This window comes from Scyliorhinus torazame, chromosome 6 (genome assembly GCF_047496885.1).
Source record: "Scyliorhinus torazame isolate Kashiwa2021f chromosome 6, sScyTor2.1, whole genome shotgun sequence".
NCBI classification, from domain to species: Eukaryota; Metazoa; Chordata; class Chondrichthyes; order Carcharhiniformes; family Scyliorhinidae; genus Scyliorhinus; species Scyliorhinus torazame.
Window position 1 is genome coordinate 215,304,388 of NC_092712.1, and position 16,353 is coordinate 215,320,740.

Here is a 16,353-nt window from a genome sequence, read left to right on the forward strand (position 1 = left end):
CACGTGCGGGAGCGACCACCCAGCGATGAGGGGGGCAGCCACAGGCCCCGTCACATCCGAGCCAGGACACCACTACCCAGGACACCACTATCCAGGACACCCCTACCCGGGACACCACTACCCAGGACACCCCTACCCGGGACAGCACTACCCGGGACAGCACTACCCAGGACACCCCTACCCGGGACAGCACTACCCGGGACAGCACTACCCAGGACACCCCTACCCGGGAAGACGAAATACCGGACAGTGACTCAGAGTGGATGGGTGGAGACGAACCCCCACCCCAAAGTGCCATGGAGTCAGAGTGGGACGAAGAGCACGACACAACGCCACTGCTGTCACCAACACCCTCCACCATCGCAGAAACACTCACCAAGGTTGGGCACTTTAGTGATGAGGCGTCTGGTACACTCACTGGTGCGCACAACACAGCCGTCCCGGTACAGCAGGTGGAGGTAGGAGCAGCAGAGGGACCGGGCTGTCGGAGGGCAGCCCAGGCCAAGCGAACATCTGCCGCCCAGATGGATCCCGGGTTCCTGCAGTTACCACACCCACATAGATCCGATGCAACCACCGACACGGAGACGAGCGAATAGGGTGACGGGTGGCTTGCGGCGGCTGCGGTCGCAGGTGGAGGAGTCCACCCGCGTCCAGGAGCTGGGAGTGGTCCCGGTCATGCGTGCCACCCAGGCTGACACCGCACGGGTGGCGTCTGCGGTGGAGGCAATGGGTGCGACGGTGTCAGACATGGGGAACGGTTTGCGAGGCCTGGGGCCTTCCGTGCAGGCGGCGTCTGTGGCCCAGGAAATGGCTGCCCTCTCACAGGAGGCCATGAGCCAGTGCCAGCGCCAGATGGCAGAGGCGCTCAACGCCATAGCCCAGTCTCAGCAGGCCATGGCCCAGTCTCAGCAGGCCATAGCCCAGTCGCTGCAGGCCATGGCCCAGTCTCTGCAGGCCATGGCCCAGTCTCTGCAGGCCATGGCCCAGTCTCAGCAGGCCATCGCTGAGGGCATCGGCGCCAGTGGCCATGTGCGAGCCGGCGTCGCACTGTCACAGACAGGGTTTGACAACACCCTGGGCTCCATGGCTGCAAACCTGCAGACCCCTGTCGATACCAGCACGGGCCTCCAGGACTGGCAGCGCCAGATGTCGGGGGGGCGTCGGATGGCCAGTCCGTTCGCATCCCCTACCCATGTAGAGGCCTGGGGGCCATCGGGCACCCCGAGGGAGGAGGAGGTGGTGTGGTCCGTCCCGGCTCCCTCTGTAGGGGAGGTCCCGGTACACCGCGACACTTAGGACTCCCCCCCTTCCGTCCCAGGTGCATCGGGTGGGCAACGGGCAGGACAGGCTGGCAGCTCGCCATCCCAGTCGCCCGGGACGCATCCTGGCCCATCTAGGCCAGGACGCCCCAGGAAACGGCCGCCAAAGGGATCCAGTGTCAGAGGGCAGGAATCACAGGAGTCCACCTCCAGTTCTGCTGTACCGTCTGGGGAACCACGTAGACGTAGTCAAAGGGCCCGTAAGGCCAAACAATTAGACACTGAGTAAGTTGGCACGGGTGCAGGGCACAGATGAGTTTTAGGGGCTAGGGCACGTGCATGAACTCCTTTGGTTATTAAAGTCAATGTTACACCTACCGAAGCTGCCTTTGTGCTCTGTCCAAAGTGTGCGGGCGTGTCATGTACGTTGAGCGCAAGTGTGTGTGTGAGGGCTGGTCTTACCTCAGCCCCAGGTGAGTCTGCCCCCTTCCCCCTGGGCTGCCATCAACATCCCCCGGGCAGAGGACGGGACCGTGCGCTGCAGTGTCACAGCCGCAGGCAGGGATGGTCCGGGTGGATGGTGGTACTGTGGCCATGGGTCAGACATCGTCCAACGATGTAGAGCCAGGAGCTCATCGCAGGGCGGGTTGTCATCATCCTCCATGGCCTGCGATAGACACGCGTCCACCCGCAACTGGGTGAGCCCGGCCCGTTGTGCCGCCGGTGGATCGGCAATTGGGGGGGGGGGGGTGTGTGCATGCGGGTGGGGTGTGTGGGGTTGGGGAGGGGGGTGAGGGTGCTGGGTGGGTGGATGGGTGGGGGGTGTGGGTGGTCGGCTGTTGCCATGGTGTGTGGTCTGTGGCCATACTACCCGATTCCCACGCCCATCTAGTCAGTGAAGCGGGCGGCTATCAGTATGTCCCGTGCCCGCTGGTCCAGCCGGTAACGGTGGACAGCCACCCGCCTGTGTCTACCCCGTCTGCCCTGACCATTGCCCCCATCCCCCTCATCTGGGGAGGACTGGGCCTCTTCCTGCTGCTCCTCCACCCCGCCCTCCTCTGCCTGCGGCACATCGCCCCGCTGCTGGGCTATGTTGTGCAGGACGCAGCACACCACAATGATGCGGCCGACCCTATCTGACCGATACTGGAGGGCGCCCCAGGAGAGGTCCAGGCACCTGAATCGCATCTTCAGCACGCCAAAGCACCTCTCGATCACTCCCCTTGTCGCTACATGGGCATCATTGTAGCGGTTCTCCGCCTCATTGCGTGGCCTCCGTATAGGCGTCATCAGCCACGATCGCAATGGGTAGCCCCTGTCGCCCAGCAACCAGCCCCTCAGCCGGGGATGGCGTCCCTCGTACATGCCGGGGATGGATGACCGCGACAACACGAATGAGTCGTGTACACTGCCTGGGTGATGGGCGCAGACGTGCAGGATCATCATGCGGTGGTCGCAGACCACCTGTACGTTCATCGAATAGGTCCCCTTCCTATTAGTGAACACGGCCCTGGTATCCGCAGGTGGCCGCACGGCGACGTGCATCCCATCGATCGCGCCCTGGACCATGGGGAACCCGGCAACGGCAGAGAAGCCCACGGCCCGGGCATCTTGGCTGGCCCGGTCCACGGGGAAGCGGATGTAGCGGTGCGCCATGGCATAAAGGGCATCTGTCACTGCCCGGATGCACCGGTGCACCGATGTCTGCGATATGCCGGACAGGTCCTCACTCGGTGCATGGAATGACCCCGTTGCATAAAAGTTCAGGGCCACCGTAACCTTGACGGACATGGGGAGAGGGTGTCCCCCGCCAGTGCCACGCAGTGACAGGTGTGCCAGCAGGTGGCAGATGTGTGCCACGGTTTCCCGGCTCATCCGGCGTCTCCTCCTGCATTCCCGGTCCGTGAGGTCCTGGTATGACTGCCGGGGCCGGTACACACGGGGCGCCCTCGGGTGCCTCCGTTGCCGTGGGGCCGCGACGTCCTCCTCCCCCTCCTCGTCCTGTCGGTCAGGTGTCCCTCCAGCCTGGGCGGCTGCCGCCTGCCCCTCTGCGGCAGCCTGCGCCGCCTCTCTGGCACGCTCCTCCTCCTCCTCCTCCTCCTCATCCAGGGCAACATAGACATGAGCGGCTGCCACCACGGCGGCCAACATCGCTGGATGGTCTGAAAACATGACGGCCTGGTGGGGGGGGAGGGGAACGACGACATGTCATCATTGCCCATATCCCCTCCTCCCCCCAGCCAGGTGGCATGGACCGCATGGGTCCAACTGTTGGAGGCTGGCACCTGGCCAGGTGGACCAACTCATTTGCCCTCCCATCACCCTCCTCGGCACGGACCCCCTCCCCAACGTCCACCCCAGCACGGACCCCCTCCCCAACCTCCACGCCGGCACGGACCCCCCCCAACCCCCAACCTCCACCCCGGCACGGACCCCCTCCCCAACCTCCACCCCAGCACGGACCCCATCCCCAACCTCCACCCCGGCACGGACCCCCCCCAACCCCCAACCTCCACCCCGGCACGGACCCCCTCCCCAACCTCCACCCCAGCACGGACCCCCTCCCCAACCTCCACCCCGGCACGGACCCCCTCCCCAACCTCCACCCCGGCACGGACCCCCTCCCCAACCTCCACCCCGGCACGGACCCCCTCCCCAACCTCCACCCCGGCACGGACCTCCTCCAAACCCCAACCTCCACCCCAGCACGGACCCCCTCCCCAACCTCCACCCCGGCACGGACCCCCTCCCCAACCTCCACCCCAGCACGGACCCCCTCCCCAACCTCCACCCCGGCATGGACCCCCTCCCCAACCTCCACCCCGGCACGGACCCCCTCCCCAACCTCCACCCCGGCACGGACCCCCTCTATCCCCCAACCTCCACCCCAGCACGGACCCCCTCCCCAACCTCCACCCCAGCACGGACCCGCTCCCCAACCTCCACCCCAGCACGGACCCCCTCCCCAGCCTCCACCCCGGCACGGACCCCCTCCCCAACCTCCACCCCGGCACGGAGCCCCTCCCCAACCTCCACCCCAGCACGGACCCCCTCCAACCCCCAACCTCCACCCCAGCACGGACCCCCTCCAACCCCCAACCTCCACCCCAGCACGGACCCCCTCCCCAACCTCCACCCCAGCACGGACCCCCCCCCCCAACCTCCACCCCGGCACGGACCCCCTCCCCAACCTCCACCCCGGCACGGACCCCCTCCAACCCCCAACCTCCACCCCGGCACGGACCCCCTCCCCAACCTCCACCCCAGCACGGACCCCCTCCCCAACCTCCACCCCAGCACGGACCCCCTCCCCAACCTCCACCCCGGCACGGACCCCCCCCAACCCACACCCTCCACCCCGGCACAGACTCCCTCCCCAACCTCCACCCCAGCACGGACCCCCTCCCCAACCTCCACCCTGGCACGGACCCCCTGCCCAACCTCCACCCCGGCACGGACCCCCTCCAACCCCCAACCTCCACCCCAGCACGGACCCCCTCCCCAACCTCCACCCCGGCACGGACCCCCCCCCCCCCCACCTCCACCCCGGCACGGACCCTCTCCCCAACCTCCACCCCGTCATGGACCCCCTCCAACCCCCAACCTCCACCCCAGCACGGACCCCCTCCCCAACCTCCACCCCGGCACGGACCCCCCCCCCCCAACCTCCACCCCGGCACGGACCCCCTCCCCAACCTCCACCCCGGCACGGACCCCCTCCAACCCCCAAACTCCACCCCAGCACGGACCCCCTCTCCAACCTCCACCCCGGCACGGACCCCCTCCCCAACCTACACCCCAGCACGGACCCCCTCCCCAACCTCCACCCCGGCACGGACCCCCTCCCCAACCTCCACCCCGGCACGGACCCCCTCCCCAACCTCCACCCCAGCACGGACCCCCTCCCCAACCTCCACCCCAGCATGGACCCCCCCCCAACCTCCACCCCGGCACGGACCCCCTCCCCAACCTCCGCCCCAGCACGGACCCCCTCCAACCCCCAACCTCCACCCCGGCACGGACCCCCTCCAACCCCCAACCTCCACCCCAGCACGGACCCCCTCCCGGCACTCCCCCGGAGCCCAGCCTACTCTAACCACCCCCCCCCCCCCGCCGCACACACACACACACAAGCCGAGACACACCTCTCCTCACGCAATCAGTCTGCGGCCACGCCATTTCCTGCCCAGAGCCAACCCCCCAGGCCGTCACTCACCTCCTCGCTGGTCGGCGTGAGCCTGGAGCACCGGGTCACGCCGATGAAAAGGAGGTATGATTCACGTCGACGTGAACGGTCATCACGTCGACGGGACTTCGGCCCATCCGGAAGGGAGAATATCGGCAGGCCGAAAATCGGCTGCCTTGCGCAGACCCGTGCCATTCTCCATGGCAGCGGCGCCATTAACGCCCCGCCGACTTTTCTCCTTTCGGAGACTACGGCGGGGGCGGGGGCGGGATTCACGGCGGCCAACGGCTATTCTCCGACCCGGCGGGGGGTCGGAGAATGACGCCCATGATACCTGACAGATGGCCAACCTTTTAAATTGGTTCACTGCCTAGTGGGAAACCATAATGAGCAATTAATAAAGTCCCCTCAGATACTGAGGCTAAATTATCTGTTAACATTTCACCAAAGAGCATGATTTTGTTTTTTTCTGTCTGTAATTTCCTTCCCTACGCCCATTCATCCATTCCGTCAATCCATACTCAGACTACAAGATAGACTAGCTATACAGACGTCTTAATTCTATGTAATGCTCAGCCTGTTGGGAGATTCATTGGGAAAAAGATACGGGAACTTTCAGGTTAACCTGGCAGAGACTTGTGAAGGGTAGCTAAAGCCCAAATGTTGATTGTGATTCAGATTCAACTTAGATTTCCCATTCAAGAGTCCAACATTTTAATATTCCTCTTTTTGGGCCTCATCCTTCTACATCATTGCTACACTTCTTTCTCACACTTGTAGCCACCTGGGTTGGCCACTTCCCGACTTAAAATGGAGAACCGCAAAGGCTGAAGGGAAATTCAGCCAACACAGGCAAAGACTAGCAAGTACAGAAATCATGTGTATTGAAACCTGTAATAAACCAGACAGCACTGAAACCAGCAGCCATCTGCATAGTAATGAGCGATTCCAAGGCACAATAGCAACAGTTGAGGTGAATAAAGCCGAGTGGCCGCCCGTTTTCGGCCAGTCCCGCCGGCGTAAATCAAACAAGTTCCTTACCGACGGGACCTGGCTCTGCGGGCTGCCTGTGGAGTCCTCGGTGGGGCACGGGGGTATCTGGCCCCGGGGGGGGGCACGGTGGCCTGGCCCGCGATCGGGTCCCACCGATCTGCGGGCGGGCCTGTGCCGTTGGGACACTCTTTCCCTTTGCACCGGCCACTGTAATGGTCCGCCAAGGCCGGCGCGGAAAAGAACACCCCTGAGCATGCGCTGGGATCACGCCAGAACACGCTGCGCTCTTGCGCATGCGCCAACTTGCGCTGGCCAGCGGAGGCCCTTCGGCGCCGGTTGGTGCGGCACCAACTTAGCCGGCGCCGGCCTAGCCCCTGAAGGTGCGGAGGATTCCGCAACTTCCGGGTGGCCCGATGCCAGAGTGGTTCACGCCACTCCTCCGCGCCGGTACGGCCCACCCCACCGGATAGCGGAGAATCCCGGCCCAGGACTGCCCTATCAATGAACAGCATCAACCCTCCACCACCCACCCCCCCTCCCCACCCCCTCCCCCCACCCAAGGATCTCTATCATCAATTCCCAAACCAAGAACGCTGGCATCGGGTCCCTCCCAGTGGGTCTCACTTTAGGTTGTGTCCCTGGCCTCACCCTCTTCTAGCTCACCCCTTCAGGCCTGGTCCTTGGCCCAGGGGCTACACTGACCTCAGACCCTCGGTGTGGTCGTTGCCTCTGTTCTCCATTTTTGGAGACCAGTAGTGATTCCTGCCAGCATTATGTCAAGCTGGCAGGTGGGAACATCTGGGGCGAAATTCTCCCCCAACGGCGGGATGTCCGACGACTGGCGCCAAAGCCGGCGCCAATCAGACGGGCATCGCGCCGGCACAAAAGTGCGGAAGGCTCCGCATCTTTGGCGGCCTAGCCCCAACATTGAGGGGCTAGGCCGACGCCGGAGGGATTTCCGCCCCGCCAGCTGGCGGAAATGGCGTTTGTTTCCCCGCCAGCTGGCGCGGAAATGCGGCGCATGCGCGGGAGCGTCAGCGGCCGCTGTCAGTTTCCCAGCGCATGCGCGGGAGCGTCAGCGGCCGCTGTCAGTTTCCCGTGCATGCGCAGTGGGGAGAGTCTCTTCCGCCTCCGCCATGGTGGAGGCCGTAGCGGAGGCGGGCCAGGCCACCGTGGGGGCACCCCCTGGGGTCAGATCGCCCCGCGCCCCCCCCCAGGACCCCGGAGCCCGCCCACGCCGCCTGGTCCCGCCGGTAAATACCAGGTTTGATTTACGTCGGCGGGACAGGCAATTCCTGGGCGGGACTTCGGCCCATCCGGGCCGGAGAATCCAGCAGGGGGTCCCGCCAACCGGCGCGGCCGGATTCCCGCCCCCGCCCAATCTCCGGGAGCGGAGACTTCGGCGGGGGCGGGGGCGGGATTCACGGCGGCCAACGGCCATTCTCCGACCCGGCGGGGGGTCGGAGAATGACGCCCCTGATGTTCCTGAAAGATTCGGCTTTAACCCAATTTTGAATATTTAAATATATTAAAATATGTGGTAATCAGGTTCATGCCCTTACGTTGCAAGCGTGGCGGCAGAGATGATCTAATTCTGAGACATGTAATGGCATGGTGGTTAGTACTGCTGTCTCGCAGCACCAGGGACCTGGGTTCAATTCAGCCTTGGGTGACTGTCTGTGTGGAGTTTGCACATTCTTCCGCCTCTGCATAGGTTTCCTCCGGATGCTCCGTTTTCCTCCCACAGTCCAAAGTTGTCCAGGTTAGCTGGATTGGCCATGATAAGTTGCACCTTAGTGTCCAAAGATGTCCAGATTAGGTGGAATTATGGGGATCGGGTGAGAGTGGGCCTAGGTAGGGTGTTCTTTCAGAGGGTTGGTGCAGACTCAAGGGCTGAATGGCCTCCTTCGACACTGGAGAAATTCTAGGATTCTATGGTTGAAATAGCCTGGACCTGTCAATCAAGAGGCTTGTAAAAGGAAATGGACCGTGAAATTGAATGTGAACAACATAGCTCAAAGCTTTTAAGATTCTCAGCAAGCCCAGAGGCTTGAAAAAATTAAAGGAAAATGAAATTTGAGTGTGGAAAAAAACTTCAAAGACATTTACCTTCACCTGTCAGATCTTTTAATTTGACATCCTGGGAGAACATCAAAGTTTTTCAAGGCTACTGAGGTAAGACTTCTGCCTTCATCTGACAGAGATTTGATATTTTTATGTTCGCTCCTTTCTTCAAGATGGTGCCGATGACAGAATCCTTGAGGTTGGCAGGAATTTCTTCTCTGCCTGAGATTTTCAGGAACAGCTGATGGAGCTGTGATGGGTGATCTCTTCTCCTCCAAGTTTGAAAATCTTCACTGGAATCCCATCCACTCCTGCAGCTTTTCCATTCTCCAAGTGTTTAATGGCAGTTATGACTTCATCCACTCTCCATCACCGGGACGATCATCACCCAAATCCTTGCTAGCCGCTTTTTCCCAATCTCTTAGGAATCCTTCTGAAAGGCCAGTGTGGCTTCCAAACAAACCGAAGAACAGTGGACATAATTTTCACTGCTCAGCAACTTCAAGACAAATGCCAGGAGTAACATCAACCACTCGACACGAAATTTAACGGTCTGGCCAAGGCTTTTGCCTCAGTCAAACAGGAAGTGCTATGGAAGACCTTGTCCAAGGCCACTTTCCAGAGAAATTCATCAACATCCTCCAACTCCTCGACAACAAGATGTCAGCGGCAGTCCTCACTGACGGAACTAAAACATAAACCTTCAAGGTCAAGACTGGATTCAAACAGAGATGTGTCATCAGCTCCAACATTTTCTCCATCTGCACTGCCACCATCCTGCCAAGAGTAAGCTTCCTAGTGGCGTGGACACCATTTACAGGATGGACGATTTCAACCGGTTGGAATCCAAGAAGAAACTGATACTGACATCAGTTGCAGAACTTCATTATGCGGATGCTTGCTTGACATCTGACAGATATTTGATATTTTTATGTTCGCTCCTTTCTTCAAGATGGTGCCGATGACAGAATCCTTGAGGTTGGCAGGAATTTCATCTCTGCCTCAGATTTTCAGGAAAACTGATGGAGCTGTGATGGGTGATCTCTTCTCCTGCAAGTTGGAGTGGGCAGCACGGTAGCACAAGTGGATAGCACTGTGGCTTCACAGCACCAGGGTCGATTCCCCACTGGGTCACTGTCTATGAGGAATCTGCACGTTCTCCCCGTAGGTTTCCTCCGGGTGCTCCGGTTTCCTCCCACAGTCCAAAGATGTGCAGGTTAGGTGGATTGGCCATGATAAATTGCCCTTCATGACCAAAAAGGTTAGGAGGGGTTATTGAGTTAGGGGGGTAGGGTGGAAGTGAGGGCTTAAGTAGGTCGGTGTAAACTCGATGAGCCGAATGGCCTCCTTCTCCACTGTATGTTCTATGTTCTATGACACCTTTGCGGAAGCATACTGAAAAATCGGTCTCAGTCTTAACCTCAAGAAGTCTCAAGTCCTTTACCAATCCGCCTCAGGAAAATTCTGGGACAGGATTCTCCGACCCCCCGCTGGGTCGGAGAATCGCCGGGTGGCGGCGATAATCCTGCCCCCACCAGCTGCCGAATACTCCAGCGCTGGGGTTTTGGCGGGGCGGTAATCGCGGTGCGCCGGTCGGCAGCCGCTAGCAGCGGCCCCCCCAGCAATTCTCCGGCCCGCGATGGGCCGTGTGGCCGCCCGTTTTCGGCGGGTCCCACCGGCGTAAATCACAACAGGTCCTTACCGGCGTGACCTGGCTCCACGGGCGCCTGCAGAGTCCGCGGGGGGGCGCAGGGGGATATGGCCCCGGGGGGTGCACCCACGATGGCCTGGCCCGCGATCGGGGCCCACCAATCCGCGGGCGGGCCTGTGCCATGGGGGCACTCTTTCCCTCCGCGCCAGCTGGTGTAGCGGTCCGCCATGGCCGGTGCGGCGAAAAACCCCTCTGCGCATGCGCTGGGATGATGCCAGCACAAGCTGGCGCTCCCGCGCGTGTGCCAACTCACGGCAGCCGACGGAGACCCTTCGGCACTGGTTGGCATGGCGCCAGGCCCTTGCGCGCCAGTTGGCGCGGCGCCAAACACTCTGGCGCCAGCCTAGCCCCTGAAGGTGTGGAGGATTCCGCAACTTCGGGGCAGCCCGACGCCGGAGTGGTTCACGCCACTCTTCGGCACTGGAGTGGCCCGCCCCGCCGGTTCGCGGAGAATCCCGCCCCTGGTCTCTCGCTCTATCAAGATCAATGGAGAAACCCTACCAAATATGAAACATTTCTACTATCTGGGGAGGCACCTCTCATCTAAGGCTCACATCGATGCAGAGATCCAATATCATATCCAATCCGCATGCGTCTTCTTCGGATGCCTATGGACAAAAGTCTTTGATGAATGCGACATCCGTGCTGACACCAAGATCCTTGGGCGAAATTCTCCCCCAACGGCGGGATGCCCGCCGACTGGCGCCAAAGCCGGCGCAAATCAGACGGGCATCGCGCCGGCAAAAAGGTGCAGAAGTCTCCGCATCTTTGGCGGCCTAGCCCCAACATTGAGGGGCTAGGCCGACGCCGGAGGGATTTCCGCCCCGCCAGCTGGCGGAAATGGCGTTTGTTGCCCCGCCAGCTGGCGCGGAAATGCGGCGCATGCGCGGGAGCGTCAGCGGCCGCTGTCAGTTTCCCCGCGCATGCGCGGGAGCGTCAGCAGCCGCTGAAAGTTTCCCGCGCATGCGCAGTGGGGAGAGTCTCTTCCGCCTCCGCCATGGTGGAGGCCGTAGCGGAGGCGGAAGGGAAAGAGTGCCCCCACGGCACAGGCCCGCCCGCGGACCGGTGGGCCCCGATCGCGGGCCAGGCCACCGTGGGGGCACCCCCCGGGGTCAGATCGCCCCGCGCCCCCCCCCAGGACCCCGGAGCCCGCCCACGCTGCCTGGTCCCGCCGGTAAATACCAGGTTTGATTTACGTCGGCGGGACAGGCAATTCCTGGGCGGGACTTCGGCCCATCCGGGCCGGAGAATCCAGCGGGGGGTCCCGCCAACCGGCGCGGCTGGATTCCCGCCCCCGCCCAATCTCCGGGAGCGGAGACTTCGGCGGGGGCGGGGGCGGGATTCACGGCGGCCAACGGCCATTCTCCGACCCGGCGGGGGGTCGGAGAATGACGCCCCTTGTGTGCAAGGCAGTCACTCTTTCTGAGACGGATTCTCTATATCAGCTGACAGGACAGCGTACTAACATCAATTTCCTTGAAGGAGCCAAGAGCACCAGCATCGAGGCCATTATCATCCAAAACCAACTCTGCTGGGCCAGCCATGTGCTCAGGATGTTAGAGTCCTGACTGCCAAAGCAAACCTTCTTCGCCCAGCTCAAGGAAGATTCCCGAACAAGAGGCGGACAAAGGAAACTCTTCAAAGACACCTCGAAGGCTTATCTCAAGAAATGCAACATAAAAGTGCCTTGCTCAGAAGTGACCTAGTTGGAGGAACCACCTGATTAAAGGGGCACAATTGTTTGAGGACACCTGACAGCAATACCAGTGATCTAGAGTCCAAGGAGCAATCCCACCTCACAGAAACACCTACCAAATGTGCAATCAAAGATGTGGCTCTAGGATCAGGCTCATCAGTCATGCAATGACCAACAGAACTCGTAACCAGTAACATGGAGTTTCTTAGGTGGACAATCATACCCATTAGTGAGTGATCGCTGAAGACTGACATGCTGAGTGTTTAAAAGTTTTCAAGGCTACAGACCCCCCACGCACCCCCATCCCAGAAAAGACCCCAGACTTGAGTCCCTCCAGACTAGCCCAAGCCCCGTTCGACCCCCACCTCCCCTGAAGCACCCCCCTTGGCAACCTGAAGGTAAGTGTATATACATAGATACATAGAGGATAGGAGCAGGAGGAGGCCTTTTGGCCCTTCGAGCCTGCTCCGCCATTCATCACAATCATGGCTCAATAGCCTAATCCTGCTTTCTCCCCATAGCCTTTGATCCCATTCTCCCCAAGTGCTATATCCAGCCGCCTCTTGAATATATTCAAAGTTTTAGCATCAACTACTTCCTTTGGAAATGAATTCCATAGGTTCACCACTCTTAGTGTGAAGAAATGTCTCCTTATCTCTGTCCGAAATGGTTTACCCTGAATCCTCAGACTGTGACCCCTGGTTCTGGACACACCCATCATTGGTAACATCTACCCTGCATCTACCCTCTCTAGTCCTGTTAGAATTTTATAAGTCTCGATGCGATCCTCCCTCATTCTTCTGAACTTCAGCGAGAACAATCTCAACCTAGTCAATCTCTCCTCAAACGACAGTCCCGCCATCCCTGGAATCAGTCTGGTAAACCTTCGCTGCACTCCCTCGAGAGCAAGAACATCCTTCCTCAGAGAAGGAGACCAAAACTGCACACAATATTCCATGTGTGGCCTCACCAACGCCCTGTACAATTGCAGCAACACATCCCTGCTTCTATACTCGAAATCTCTCGCAATGAAGGCCAACATACCATTAGCCTTCTTTACCGCCTGCTGCACCTGCATGCTTACCTTCAGCGAATGGTGCACAAGGACACCCAGGTCCCGCTGCACACTCCCCTCTCCCAATTTACAACCATTCAGGTAGTAATCTGCCTTCCTGTTTTGCATCCAAAGTGAACAACCTCACACTTATCTAAATTATACTGCACCTGCCATTGATTGGCTCACTCGCCCAACCTGTCCAGATCATGCTGTAGGATCCCTGCATCATCGTCACAATTCACCCTCCAACCTAACTTGGTATCATCTGCAAACTTTGAGATATTACATTTTGTTCCCTCATCCAAATCATTAATATATATTGTGAATAGCTAGCGTCCTAGCACCGATCCCTGTGGTACCCCACTAGTTACTGCCTGCCAATTTGAAAAGGACCCATTAATCCCTACTCTTTGTTTCCTCTCTGCCAACCAGTTTTCTATCCACCTCAGTACATTTCCCCCAAACCCATGTGCTTTAATTTTGCACAATAATCTCTTACGCGGGACTTTGTCAAACGCCTTCTGAAAGTCCAAATACTTTTTTTTTTAAACATTTAACTTAACGTTTAACTTTATCAGCTGAATAATGACATAAAATGACCTCAACTTTTACAAAGTTCTTGCAATAAAATGTATTTTCTCCCTTAAACACAACGGTCAATAAAATCTATGTTTCCACATATACTTAACGGTTCTGTCTATTTGTAATGGGGAGGGGAAGGAACAGGGGTCACGGGGAGGAAACGCAGGAAGGGAGGGTTTTGATATATCAATTGTTAATTTCGGCGTGAACACGATTTCAGCGCGGGGCTGCGGAGAATCCTGCCCCTTATTTTTTAACAGTGAGACACCCAGTTCTAGATTCTCCCACAAGAGGAAACAACCTTTCCACATCCACACTGTCAAGAACCCTCAGGATCCTATATGCTTCAATCAAATTGCTTCTTACTCTTTGAAACTCCAGCGGATACAACTTCAGCCTGTCTAACCTTTCCTCATAAAATAATCCACCCATTCCAGGTATTAGTCTAGTAAACCTTCTCTGAACTGCTTGCAATTTTTCCTTCCTGAAATAAGGGGACATATACTGCACACAGCACTTCAGATATCGTCTCACCAATGCCCTGTACAATTGAACCATATCCTCTCTATTTTTGTATTGAATTCCCCCCGCAATAAACTATAACATTTGATTAGGTTTCCTAATTACTGGATTGAACCAAGAGAAATCTGCTACTGCAAACAATAAACAACAGCGAATCCGTCTTCCCAAAAGCTCCAGGCTCTTTCTGGAAGGAAGGATTAGAGGCCTGCATCGTTTTCAAGTGTGACTCTTGAACTTCTAAGATCTAAGTGCATGCTACCTTTTATAATCACAATCTTGAGTCTATGTGTGTCTGAGTGTGCTTATATTCAGATACGGAATAATAAATATTTATCTTTCTTTTAAGACTTACAAGAAAACCTGTTATTTGTCTGTTCCTGACAGTTCCAGCATTCAGGGTTTAACCATTTACCTTTTTTTTTAATATGTGCTGCGTCCGGTCACGCGAGAGGTGACAAAGGGGGAACCATTCTGATCATCTCTCTCCTGTCCATAACAGGGACCAAAACTGCCCAGAATATTCCAGGTGCCGTCTCACCAAAGCACAATTGAAGCAAAACTTCTTTATTGCTGTTCTCCAATCCCTTGGCAATAAAGTTCAACATGCGATCTGCTTTCCTAATTGCTTTCAGTACCTGCATGTTAACGTTCTGAGTTTGTATGAACACACCTAGGTCTCACTGAACATTAGCATTTACCAGTTTCACGCCATTTAGGAAAGTTCATTCATTTTGCTCGTAAGAATAAAAGAAGGGGCATCACAGTGGCACAGTTGTTATCACTGGGACTGCGCCACTGTGATGCCCCTTCTTTTATTCTTACGAGCAAAATGAATAACCTCATGCTTCCTCACAATATACTGCGTCTCACATCCTGTTCCCCAGTCACTTCACCTGTCTATATCTCTTGGCAACCTTGCTGTGATCCCGCAGCCTACATTTCCACTTAGCTTTGTATCATTAGCAAACTTAGATACATTACTTTCTGTCTCTTTGTTCAAATCATTAATATAGATTGGAAATTGGAAATAGATGAGGTCCCAGCACTGATCGTTGCAGAACTCCATTAAACACATCCTGTCAACTTGAAAATGCCCCATTTATGCCTACCCTTTGCTTCCTGTCCATTCCTCAACTCCATGAACCCTTATCTGGCCCATTACCCTTATGTGTGGCACCTTATTAAACTACATCTACTGGTTCTCCTTTATTTACCCTACTAGTTACATGCTCAATAAACTCTGAACAATTTGTCAAACATAAGCTTCCTCTCAGAAAACCATTCCAGACTTTGTCTTAATCATTCTAAGATTTTCTGAATACAATAAGACTTCCTTAATAATAGATACCAGCATTTATTTGATGACTGATGTCAGGCTAACTGGTTGTAGTTCCCTGTTTTCCTTCTTCCCTCTTCACTTGAATTTGCTAATGTCTAATCTGCTGGGATTGTTCCAGAATCTAGGAATTTTGGAACATTTTTGCCCAAGCATTCACCATCTCTGCATTTGCTATCTCTGCAGCACCCTCTTTAGAATCCTAAAATGTAGACCATTAGATCTCGGGGATTAATCAGATTTTAATCCCTCAATTTCTCCAGTACGTTTTCTCTGGTGATATTAATTACCTCCTTTGTATCACCTTAGTTTCTTCTATTTATGGCATATGTACCTTGTGTCTTCCATTGTGAAGATAGACACAAATTCAATGTCTTTGCAATTTTCTCATTCCCCATAATACTTTCTCCTGTTTCTGCTTCTAAGGGACCAATGCTTATTGTAGCTACTCACTTCCTTTTTATGTGCTGGTAAAAGGTGTTGCAATCTGTTTTTATATTCCTGGCTAGTTTACTCAATTATTCTATTTCTTTTTACTAATGTTTTGGTGGTCACTTGCTGGTTTCTATTTAAATATGTTGCAACTTAAATTGCACTTTAGTGTGGTTCCATGCGCAGAGCAATTGTCCGGGGGAAGTTGCACTTCCAAGGCAATTTCCGTGTAAACCCTACCTGGGAATTTTAGGGGTGTGGAGCAGTTCCTCATCTTTGGGATACCCCCCAGTTACACTGTCCCCGGAGCATGCAAGTTATGGCCCAATATAATTATAATAATTCCAGTAGTGAAATAAAGAGAAATGTTTTAGTCAGAGAGTGGAACTTGCTGCCACAGGAAATGATCAAGGCAAATAGTTTAGATGCTTTCAAAAATAAATTAGATGATGACATAAGAGAAAAGGGAATAGAAAGATACACTGAAATTCTGAGATGATGGGATGGGAAGC

General features: G+C 56.5%; 1 protein-coding gene across 3 annotated transcripts in view; it reads right to left on the reverse strand.

Annotated features, from left to right (window-relative positions):
- The window catches only part of creb5b (cAMP responsive element binding protein 5b), a 645,202-nt gene that overhangs the window by 502,263 nt on the left and 126,586 nt on the right, over nt 1-16,353 (reverse strand). The window lies entirely within an intron of this gene.